This window comes from Emydura macquarii, unplaced genomic scaffold (assembly GCF_026122565.2).
Source record: "Emydura macquarii macquarii isolate MOO-44397 ecotype Brisbane River unplaced genomic scaffold, CSIRO-AGI_Emac_v2 contig_1045, whole genome shotgun sequence".
Taxonomy (NCBI): domain Eukaryota; kingdom Metazoa; phylum Chordata; order Testudines; family Chelidae; genus Emydura; species Emydura macquarii.
The window spans coordinates 20,130,214-20,142,768 of record NW_027131182.1 but is presented as its reverse complement, the minus strand read 5'-3'; positions in this window follow the sequence as shown (position 1 = coordinate 20,142,768).

Here is a 12,555-nt window from a genome sequence, read left to right as displayed (position 1 = left end):
AAAATGGTTGGTATAGGTTCAAGAATCACAGCTGAACCTCTGGCCTGTGCTATGCAGTACGTCAGACTAGATGATCATAATGGTCCCATTGGGCCTTAAAAATCTGAATAGCACACACACTCTAAAAACAAAGTTGGTGTATTTCCTGCTTCCTAAATCTGAACTTTACTCCTACGTTTGCAGTAAATTAATTAGTCAAAGAGCAAAACTCTACTTTTTTAAAATAGTAAAAAGTGTCAGACTTATGATCTCAAGACACAGCACAGCTATAACCTGCAACAATAACAAAAACAGTAATTTGTCTTGATTCCATGGTCTTATTCCTGGACTGTATCCAGGAATGTTAAATAAAGATAAAGTAAATATTTACAAAAAAATGTCACCTTTTACTTCAGTTTATCACACCTCACATATCTAAAGACTCTCTTAGGAAAACCAGTGTTAAACCAGTGTAAATGTGTCTATACTAAGAGTTTAGTTTTAACTAGAACAGTTTTAAATCAATTTAGCTAAGCGGGTGCAATTTTTCTAGTATAGGCAAGGCCTTATCTATAAAGTTAAGAAGACAGGCTTGTCCCCCCGCCCTCTCTGGTCTCTCACTGTCCCTTCAGGTTTGACCCCAACAGATGCACAGATAGGACTGATCTATCTTCTAGTATATGGTTTCTTAACATTATCCAGCAGAGAGATTGTCCTAAATTGATGTAAAATCCTATTTATAAAGGAGAGTCAATACCACACAATCTAACTAACTGTATTCTAAAAGACCTTAAAAATTATGGTTCTAAAACCAAAGATTACCAAAAAGATTTGAGTTTGCTGTTGTTTCATATCATTTTTTAACAGTACAAAAGAGCACTTTAAAGGCCTGTTATTGTAGACCTGCTTTTTGTCAAAGCTCTCCTTCCCCCTCCCATACACTTCCATTTTTTAAAGTGTTATATTTCTATTCTGTAACAAGAGCAGGTGCCTTGTTAGGCCAACACAGCACTGGTATATGTTTTGGCAGCTACCATGAGCAATACTCTATCATGAAAGATTACCTCCTGACTAATGATGATCACTATAAACAATTTGGGTGCTATTTGACTGCGTGGATGGTGGTCCCACCTAGCTGACAGCTCATGCATGTGTTTTATCTCATCTTGCCTTTCAAATCCTGCATAGAATCAGATAGTTGGAAGAAGCTGCAGAAAGTTATGAGGCAGGAAATGATGAATAGTGGGCTATTAAATGATATTACAACAAATAAAGCATAAATACAGGGCTTTATCATCCTGAGAGTTTATGTATGACAGCAAAGACCTTTTTGAAGCTGTATTTGGGAGCTAAAAAATGAACTGCTTAACACATAAAGATAAGATATTTTCATCCAAATTTTCTTTTGTCAGACTATTTCAACTGCACTGAAATATCCTGGGTAGGGGGAATATAGGGTGTTTCAAGAAGATTTCATTATAATTTGTCAGCCTATAACAGTATTTTCATCCGCAGACATGGGTTATATTCTTAGTCACTTTGAGAAATTCAAAATGAAACTTAAAAAAAGTTAGGTTCAAGTTTTTCCAACGTACAGAAAGTTTGAAAAGATGAAAAATCTGTGCATAATTTCTTTTCCTAAAAAATGCTTTTTAAAAAATTTTAATTCAAAGTCTGGCTGAAACGTTTCAAGCAGCTCTGGTATTTAATTATAAAGATGAACAAAATCCAATGTTCCAATATGTATATAAACAACTGTACATATTTTTATTGTATCCCTCATTGTATTGCAACCATTTACATCACTTGCCTTCTTATGCCCCAGTCTTGAAGTCAATGGGGCTCTGAAGAGATGCAGCAGTCCACCCACTTGTATCATATTGCAGGATCTGGTCCTTAAACTATAAAGTCTTTAGGACAGGCTATTTTCCTTTATGTATCTGGCAATGCACAGCATGTTCATACAACCAGAATACCACTGTTAATAATAATAATAAATTAATAAAACAAGATTTCAAATACTTGTACTTAAACATGATTAAGGTTTTACAAAACCAAACCTACTATAACTATCCCTTTACAGAGGTTTTTACTTAGACCAAAACCAAAATCTCTTATTTGAACACTTCGCACTTTGAGCTTTGTGAGTTCAGATAATGGAGACACTTCTCAAAATTCATTCACAGGAAAATTCACATTCACAGCCCTCATAGTAGTATTTAATTTCAGAAAGGGGAATTATACAAAAATTAGGAAGTTAGTTAAACAGAAAATTAAAAGTACAGTGCCAAAAGTGAAATCCCTGCAATTTGTTTGGAAACTTTTTAGAGACACCATAACAGATTCTCAATTTAAATATATACCACAAATCAAAAAACACAGTGAGAGGATGAAAAAAGTGCCACCATAACTAAACAACAAAGAAAAAGGAGCAGTTAGAGGAAAAAAGGCATCCTTTAAAAAGTGGAAGTTAAATTCTATTGAGGAAAATAGAAAGGAAAGGAGCATAAACTCTGGCAAGTGAAGTGTAAAAATATATTTAGGAAGATCAATAAAATAATTTGAAGAACAACTAGCCAAAGACTCAAAAAAAAAAAACAACAACAAATGTAAATACATCAGAAGCAAGAAGCCAGCTAAACAACCAGTAGGGCCATTGGATGATCAAGTTGCTAAAGGAGCATTCAAGCAAAATAAGGCCATTGTGGAAAAACTAAATGAATTCTTTGCATCAGTCTTCATGGCTGAGAATGTGAGGGACATTCTCAAACCTGAGCCATTCTTTTTAGATGAAAGATCTGAGGAACTGTCCCAGATTGAGGAGTCAGTAGAGGAGATTTTGGACCAAACTGATAAATTAAAGAGTAATAAGTCACCCAGCAATTACAAGCTGGTAAACCTAACTTCAGTACCAGACAAATTGGTTGAAACTATAGTAAAGAATAGAATTATTAGACACAGATTAACATGATTTGTTGGGGAAGAGTCAACATGATTTTTGTAAAGGAAAATCATGCCTCAAAAATCTACTAGACTTCTTTGAGACGGTCAAAAAGCATGTGGACAAGGGTGATCCAGTGGAAATAGAGTGCTTAGATTTACAGAAAGCTTTTGGCAAGGTCGCTCACCAAAGGCTCTTAAGCAAAGTAAGCTGCCATGGGATACAAGGGAAGGTCCTCCCCTGGATCAGCGACTGGTTAAAAGATAGGAGACAAAGGGTAGGAATAAATAATCAGTTTTCAGAATGGAGAGAGGTAAATAGTAGTGTCCCGCAGGGGTCTGTACCGGGACCAGTACTTTTCAACATATTCACAAATGATCTGGAAAAAAGGGGTAAACAGCGAGGAGGCAAAATTAGCAGATGATACAAAACTACACAAGACAATTAAGTCCAAAGCAGACTGCGAATAGTTAAAAAATGGCAGGTGACATTCAATGTTGATAAATGCAAAGAAATGCACGTTGGAAAACATATATCTATAACATGATACATATAAAATGATGGGGTCTAGCTTAGCTGTTACACTCAAGAAAGAGATCTTGGAGTCATTGTGGATAGTGCTCTGAAAACATCCACTCAGTGTGCAGCAGCAGTCAAAAAAGCAAACAGAATGTTGGGAATCGTTAGGAAAGTAACAGATAATAAGACAGAAAATATCATATTGCCACTATATAAATCCATGGCACACTCACATCTTGGATATTGCATGCAAATCTGATTGCCCTATCTCAAAAAAAGATATATTGGAAAAGGCAGGGAAAATGACAACCCAAAGATTAGTGGTATGGAACATCTTCCCTATGTGGAGAGATTAATAAGACTGCGACTTTTCAGATTGGAAAAGAGAAGACTAAAGGGGGATATGATAGCAATCTATCAAATCAAGACTGGTGTGGAGAAAGTAAATAAGTAAGTGTTATTTACTCCTCATAACACAAGAACTATAGGTTTCCAAATTAAATTAATAGGCAACAGGTTTAAACAAACAAAAGAAAGTATTTTTTTCACACAACGCACAGTCAATGTGTGAAACCCATTTTCAGAGGATGTTGTGAAGGCCAAAACTATACCAGGGTTCAAAAAAGAACTAGATAAGTTGATGGAGGATAGGTCCATCAATGGCTATTAGCCAGGATAGGCAGGGATGCAAAACCATGCTCTGAAGTGTCCCTAGCCTTGGTCTTCCAGAAGCTGGGATTTGGCAACAGGGGATGGACCACTTCATGATTACCTGTTTTGTTCATTCCCTCTGAAGCACCTGCCATTGACTGCTGTCAGAAGACAGGATACTGGGTTAGATGGACCATTGGTCTGACCCAGTATGGATGTTATGTTATTTTTTTAATCCAGGTTATCACCCACAGAATTGGAAATCTATAACTGTGCTTTGAAATGAAGATTCAATTATATTGGTCCAAATGAATACGGACATGTAAAAATGCTTATCTGTACAGGCAGTTCATATACAGGAAACAGAATTATATACTATTTGAGAAAAGGTCACAAAAGAATAAATGCAATTGTTTTGAACTTGGCTATAATTTATTAGAGCTTTGTTTATTTTAAATAACAAAGTGGCTGACTAAAGCTTCAGTATTCTCTTTTGTATACACTAATTTCATTGACCTGACTCAGTGTGGGAATAAACTCCATTAATGAAAGAGAAGGAAGTTTGTGTTGAAAGACAATTAACCCTCTTTTCAAAATATTGTGAAATCATGAGACTTGATAGCTATTCTTGTCCTTTGCCTGGGAATCATATGGGTCATCCTAACTCAGATCCCAATAAGAGAAGCTAGAAGTTAAAGAGGTGTTCTTCAGCATCAAAAGCCTGATAACATTGTAAGCTGAAGGCATTTCAGTATAACTCAAGGGGAGAAAATAAAAGCATCTCAATTTCTTTCTGCTAACCTAGCTGAATTTTTCAGACTTGTAGGGTCTTTTTCAGACCTAAGTGACAACTTCAATTAACTCTAGTGCATATTTGATGGCAGAAATGGGTTCCTATATTAGGCCAATTTGCAGAACCCTTGTATTGGCAGAGACTTACCAATATGAGTAGTCACATTGACTTCAATGGGACTATTATCATATATAACTGCCCTCCAGTGTGAATAAAGATAGAAGGCTTTGGCCCATGGTTTTAAGAGAGGGGCCTCAAAGCACAATATTTGGATTTGGATCCAGGTTCTGAAAAGCCTAAAATGTTTGGGTGTGTGTCTCCAAACTTTCTATTTGATTTATCTTGAATTGTGACTGGATTGGCTACATATAAGCTGATTTGTTGTGCTGTGTTGTATTCAATGGCAAACTACATTAAACACAGAGTTAAAGTTGCTTGGTGGTAGGTTGCCCCCTTACCTTCACCATTCAGTACAGCTACACCTGACAATGACAATGACCAACCATACTTACTTTACCTGGAGTGCAGGCACACGTCCTCATATCATAAACACTCCTTTGCTAAACAGGCCCAACTACTGCCTCTACCATTTAGTATTGGTACACCTAACACACTGATTGCACCTGTAGTGCATCTAAATAATTCCCATCAGCTATTCCCAGCTGCAGGAGAATAGAGAGCCGGTGGTGTGGGCAACCTTTCCTTCCCCCTTTAATAATGTTAGATGGACTTCTGTGGGCAAGAATGAATGGGATATAAAAGGAGGTGAAGAGCTTGTACATTTCAGCAAGTGTGGAGTTGGCAGGGAGATGTGTGTGTTACCAGGGCATATTAAAGCATTGCTGAAAGAAAGCAAAATAAGGTTGCATGGGTAAGCTTAACTGTGCATTTCTTGGTTTTTTGGGAAAGTTTTGTTCAGTTTGATTTCTGCAAGAGGACAACATACCATCAATCAACACTAACTCTGTATTAATATAGTTTTTTGCCACTGAATTTTTTAGTTTTTTTTAATAGAAGATGGTGATAGTAGTAAATCATTTAGGCAGTTGTACATATCCACGTCCCACAGTTTGCATATTGAGTCAGCCAATCCCATCCATCCCCAAATCTGGGCTGCACCTGCTATGCCTCTGACCCATTCACTGCATTTTGCCCCACCCCAGACAATATGGTCCCCTACTGTACCTAGGCCTCTCCAATGTCCAGTGCACAAATGTTCTATTGCCATTACTCTCCTCCTCACCCTCACATAGCCCAACCTATATGCAGTGTCTGGCATGAAGGACCACTATCTTACAGTGGAATGTGTTCCTGGCCATATTTTCGAATGGTCAAAGGTGGCATTTGTGGTGAGGACAGCAAGAGAAATCCCAGACAGGGCAATCCATTCCAAAATATTGACAGTTTTATGTTTGAGGGAAAGATCCTGCGACCCCTGTCTAATAGATGTACCCCTATTCTGAGAAACAGCGATGTGTCAAAATTTGTAATGTTTCTGTGCCATAAAGTCTGCCATGAACCCTCAAATTTCCCAGTTAATGTTCTTCCAACACTTATTAATAGTTTTTATATTGTCATTGTAACAATTATTCAGATGCTCTGTGAAATCTCAGAAAACTACCCCAGCCATGGGCAGTAGGTATCATAGGCCTGGGGAGGCTAAGCCTGAATGCCTGGGCCATGGTGTCCCCACCTCTTTTCATCCCTGCCCCACCCCTTCCCTGAAGCCTCCACACCATGGATAATGGAGGTTGGGGTGGTGGGCCAGGCCATGGTGGGGCTCAGAGCTCCTCTGACCAGTGGCTCCCTCTGGGAGCCAGTGGGCCAATTGGGGCTGCTCCAGGTGCCAGTGGGTCAGCCGGATTCAGGGCTGCACCTGGGCTGGCCGGTGGGAGTTGGGGGGAGGAGGCAGGCCTCAGGTTGAAGGGGTGAGGCAAGGGGCTAGCCTCCCCAAAGGGGGGTGCGCGTGATGCCCGTGATCATAGCTCCTGGACACAATCTCTGATGCAGTTCAGAACTACTGTCATACATTGTGGGAGGAAGGGGGGTTACAAGGAGGGGAATAAATGGTGATAGGGATGGGAAGGGGAGAGAGGTTGGAAGCTCAGATGAGGGAGGCATGACACCCCAGGTCTATTAGTGCACTCCAACCTTCCCGTATCCCCCAGCTCTGCCAGTGCACCCCAACCCATGCACAAACCCACACACATCCACCTATGCATTTAGACTGTGAGCTCTTTGGGGCTGAAACCGTCATTGTTACAGTGGTGCAGAAGTGCCCCTATAGTTAAGGTTGCATCATGATTTCTATTTAAAGGTTGACTTTTCAAAGCCCCCTACAATTGACTTGCTTAGTTGGATTCCTTTGAAATTTGATATGGCTTAAGAGGGTGCAAAGTATGGTCAGTGACCCAAATTTAGGGTCAGCGAGCTAGAGGTTGCCATGATATAAGCCTGGAGGAGAAGGAAAGGTTAAAGAGCCATTTTTCAAAAATGGCTTTTTTTGGTACAGAGCTAGAGATCAAACTGTGGCAGTGATGAAGGTCAAAGTGGTCTCAAATGGTCAATTTTTATCCAAGGCAGTGAATGGCAACCACTGAGTTCTGGGGGACCCAAACTGTGAACATTATTTAAGAACATATTCACTTTTCCTGTTGTTATGTTTCGCAATCTTAACAAAGAAGCTTAAACACACTGTCTGAATTAGAAGGTGTGTTTATATTTTTGGTCATAGAATTCCTGTTTCTCTTTTTATTTTCATATAGGGACAAATCTTACTCTGTCTTCCATGGGTGCAGAGGGCCTCCTGGCAGCAGAAAAAGTGTAGTCCGGGGCAGGGGATAGAGAACTAGAGAACAGCTATGACCCCCTCTCTGGCATAGATCTAAGCTGGGGGCTGCTGTGTGATATCCTAAAGAATGCATGACGGCTGCTATTCATATACTGGAAGATAGGATTGGGTTCATAATGCTTATATGCACCCAAACCAACTCTTCAGCTGATGTTAACTTCTTTCTTTCTCCAGAATGTTCTTTTCATTCACCCACTCACATTCTATCTGTCCAGCTGCTAAGTCTCACGGGATTTTTTTCATGGCTCTGCTGCTGCTGCTCAACTCCTATGGCCTCCTTCATCATTAACACAGAGCCTCCTCTTCTGCTGCTGTTGAAAGTGCAGTCCAAGCACATCCATGATTTCTGCTTACTCACTGCCTGCTATCACTTTCTATTGTGAAAATCATTGGGTTTCATGTTTCTGATATAGTTTTTAAAATCAATCAGTGTAAATGAAATAAATATTGGCATGACCACTGATAAGTTCTTTGGGAAGCTATAATAGGCTGAATTTTTTAAATTGCCTCCGATTTTCAGTGCCTATATTTTGAGGTACCCAACTTGACATTCCTTTGTCCTGTTTTTCAGAGGCTTAGAGAATGCAATTCTCCAACTGACTACTCGCATGAAAAAAGTTACCTGTGTGTAACAGCTTGTAGGATCCAAGGTCAGGGACCTGTCCTACAAAAGAATCCACACGGACAGATCCTTAGCCCCACAGTCAATGAAGTCAATACAACTGTGCAGGCATAAGGGTCTATTTGTATGGATCTCTTTGCAGCATATATTTCCAGTATGGAACTGAATAAGAAATTTGAAGGTGAAACGCTCTGTGGGTAATATTTTCAAGATTACTTATGTGACTTAAGAGCCACCCATTGGCTTTGAAATAGACTTATGCTCTTAAGTGTCCAAGTCACTCTTGAAAATGGAACTTGGGCTCCTATGTCATTTAGGAGCTTTCGAAAATGTTACCCTACATTTCACCCATATCTCTCAGTCTGCTAAGACCCAAATGAAGGGATGTAGCAAAGACACACATGTATTGATGTAGGGAATTTCAAATGTTGTGGGATTCATTTCTGTAGTGTGAATTACTCTTGCCATAAACTCAGTCTCATGATTATTTATTTCTGATGTAAATAATCTGCAGCTATCCAGATGAGAGGACACCACATACATGAAGCATATAGGTAACTTTGGGACTAAAATAAGAAACATCCCTCAAACTGAGGAGCATTTCAAAAAGGTATGATTCCATTATTAATTCCCATACTCATAAGAGGCTTTTTGTTTTTTAAAAATGTCCCCAGTTGACGAGTAAATCATTGGTCAGGGTTAAGAGTCTACTGGCCTCAGAGACAAGGAAAAAAAAAAGGCTACTTGATTAAAAAAACGACATTTTCCAAATAAAATGAAATTAGTTCTCTCAGTCTTTGAGATTTCAATTTGGGCTGCATAAAAACAATGGAGATATGATAGCACTCACACTAACCAGGCTGTGTAAAACACAAGAACTTAAAGGCTTGACAGCTGAGATTTCTGCATTTCTTTGTGATTTGCCAAAAAACCTGCAAAATATTGGGGGTGGGTTTTTTTTACTTTACTAATTAAAATAATTCTGATTTTCTGCCAAAAACATGATATTTTCAAAATTTTAAAATTATACTCAGGCAAAGGTACAGATTTTTAAAAGTATTTAGATATTGCTGTGCTCAGCACTGCAATGCCTGGCTGATTTAGGAATCTAAATCTCATGTTCAAAAGTGATGTATTAAGTTACTACAAATCTATTACTTTTGAAAATGAGATTTAGGCTCCTAAATCAGTTAGGTGTTGTGCTACAGAGTGAAGCAATGCCTATGTACCTTTAAAAACCTGGGCCTAAGATACAATTCTTCATCAAAGCACAATTCTTTGGGGCGACTCAGGCAGCAAGGTACTAAGCAAGGTGAGCATCTGACCCATTGGTACCAAACTTTTAGCTCTTATGTTAGAAAATGTCAGGGAAGATATCTGAAAATATGCATTGGGATGGTTCATAAAGCACATCAATAACTGAGCAAAAACCTTTCTTATGAACTCAAATCAATTTAGAATAATATTTCCCCTGTCAGTACTAAATTATAAAATGAATGCTGTTCAAAGTCATGCTACTAATAGACAAACAGAGAGGATGTAGATTAAAATAAAAATAAATAATATGAATAATAAGTCTGACCTAAAAAAGAAATTTATTTATGAACAAATTAAATATTGTATTAATTCATTATGGAAAGTTCAAATGAAAGTACACAGACTATCTTAGCTGTTTTGATAGTTTAAGTTATTCAGAAATCCTAGCAATCGACTACATTAGATAATGACTAAACTGATTTAATTGAAAATAGTTTAATGAATATGTGATTAGAACTACAACAGTGAAATCCATTCTTCCTAATCTGTCATGCAGACAGTACTCAGGTAATGGTATTTTGATATGCTGAATATACAGCTGCTGTTTAATTCTGGCAATAATGTTGAACAGTAGGGGGTGATGTTACACTAGCTTGTGCAAGAATCCTTAGTGTTTAAGGAAGGTGGAAAAAAACCTTTGTTATTCTAATAGACAGAAGAATAAAATAAGCATCTAGGAGAAGAAATTAAGACATGGGACTGGGAAGTGACCTCCTGGGTCATCAAGTATAGTCCCCTGCTCTCACACACAACTAGGTCATATAGTCCAGTTCATAAATTTATCAAGCTCCATCTTAAAACTAGTTGGCATGTTTGCCCCCCATTACTCCATTTGGAAGGCTGTTCCAGAACTTCACTCTTCTGATGGTTGGAAACCTCCTTCTATTTTCCAGCCTAAATTTCATGATCAGTTAAAGTAACATTGTTCACATTAAAAAAAATTCTAAGATATGTTTTATTCCCATTCGATAACTGGCATGAATTCAGAAAGCACCATTTATGTTGGTGTCCCAAATAATAACTAATTGTTATTTATTCCTTTTTAGTTTAATTTTATTTGAACTCTTTAGTTCAAAATAACCAGTACAAAATATATACAAAGTGTGCAAAAATACTTTAGAATGCAGTTCTGCTGCATCTCCATAGAACACCATATTTTTAATCATGAGATGCTCATTAAAGATTACTGCACAAAGTTCACAGCAATAGAGGTTGATGATTTAGGATTCAATCATCCCCTCTTTAGCATTCCCAAGTAAGTGCACACCTGGGGTAGCTATGCTTGGTGAGAGAGAAGGAAAGGAGGAAATGCCTGCTGTATAGCATTTGCTCCTTGTCCTCCCAATTCCACAAACTTCCATCAGTGGGTGCACTCCAAAAGTGGAAAGGCGTGGACCCAGAGATGGCATCCCTCAGTATCATCATAACCACCTTCCCACCTTCACTTACAGAATACCTTGGTGATTCCAGGCATAAATTAATGCTGTCACTGTCAGCATTAAGAGACACCTGTTTTCCCAACACAAACCCATTGGACTCAGATTTTGGTGTAGCAGTGACGGGGGAATTAAGAACCATGCTGTGCCATGGAGATCCGGGAGCACTATGGAAGCCTGTGTGTGGATACCTTAGCCTCAAGGGATATTTCAAGATCTGCAAAGGGGCCAAACCTTCTTCTAGTTCTTTAGTGTGCTGGCAACTTGACCCTTGGAATAAAATATGCTATCAAAAGCCATACTGCAACTGACTAACGTGACAAGGTAAGCATATGCATCTTACCATGGAAATAAATATCCACAGCTAGACTAAATGATAAAGACAGAGGTATGGTGTTCAGTGACTACTTGTGTGAGAAGTTCAGTTGTGCAATGTTCATCCCACATCCTCACCCTCTCAACAGACTGGGAGGTGGGACCTATGATGCAAATGATGCTGGTGTTGAAGGTGGTGATGAGCGCCAAGTCAATGTCCAGCAAACAGAGTTGCTTCAGAAAGATGTGCATGGATGCCAAGAGCTGGCACTTCTGGAAAGCTGTATCAAGATCTGGGCTGAGCTGGGCCACATTGTCCAACAGCCTCAACTCAGCACCTTGCTCAGACTTATGCTGCTGTGTTTTCTCGCTGCCATGACATTTCTGCCCTGATCCTGGTGTGTGTCCCTATTCCTGCTTCTAACAGGTGGTGACTGACTCTCCCACTTGCCACTTCCCACTCCCTGGAGGGTTAGGGGCACAATATCCTCTCTTTGAGGATACAAGAAGCACACAAGAGTGAGTGCATTCTGTCACAGGTAGCTACGAGATCATGGCGTATCTTCTGAGATCATATGTAAAGATGATATGAATAAAGCCTCCAGTAGTACTGTTGTAACTTTAGAAGCCTAGCTAGAATAGTCAATCTAAAAAAGAAAAATGAGTTTCCAACCTAGATCAAAGAATCAAATAGCATCTAGCAAACATAAAAGTCTGCAAATAGGTGGTAAATTTGTTCACATATAGGTAAATAGTTCAGTCAAACAAAACACAACTCTTTCATAGTTATAGCTTCTAAAAAGGCATTGATCTGTTTCCAGTATTGCTGGTGCATTGATTTATATGCATTTCAAGCTTTTTAACTTGTGTTCTTCAACTTTATTCTTTGCAATGTTCTTTGTAGTTTTAGACCATAATGGGGCCCAAAAAAAAGCTAAGTGGTCCTAGCATCCATCCAAGCAATCCTGAAAACCCTGATAATCCTCAGATGGAAAATCTTATTAAACTTTTAGATGAATGGTAATGTTAAATTCACATTTACAATTATTCCTTTAAATTACAGTAACCATTTGGAGTCTTGGTAGCAGGCAGTCACAGGGAGCTCTTTATTTTGGCCAATTATAAAGGGTA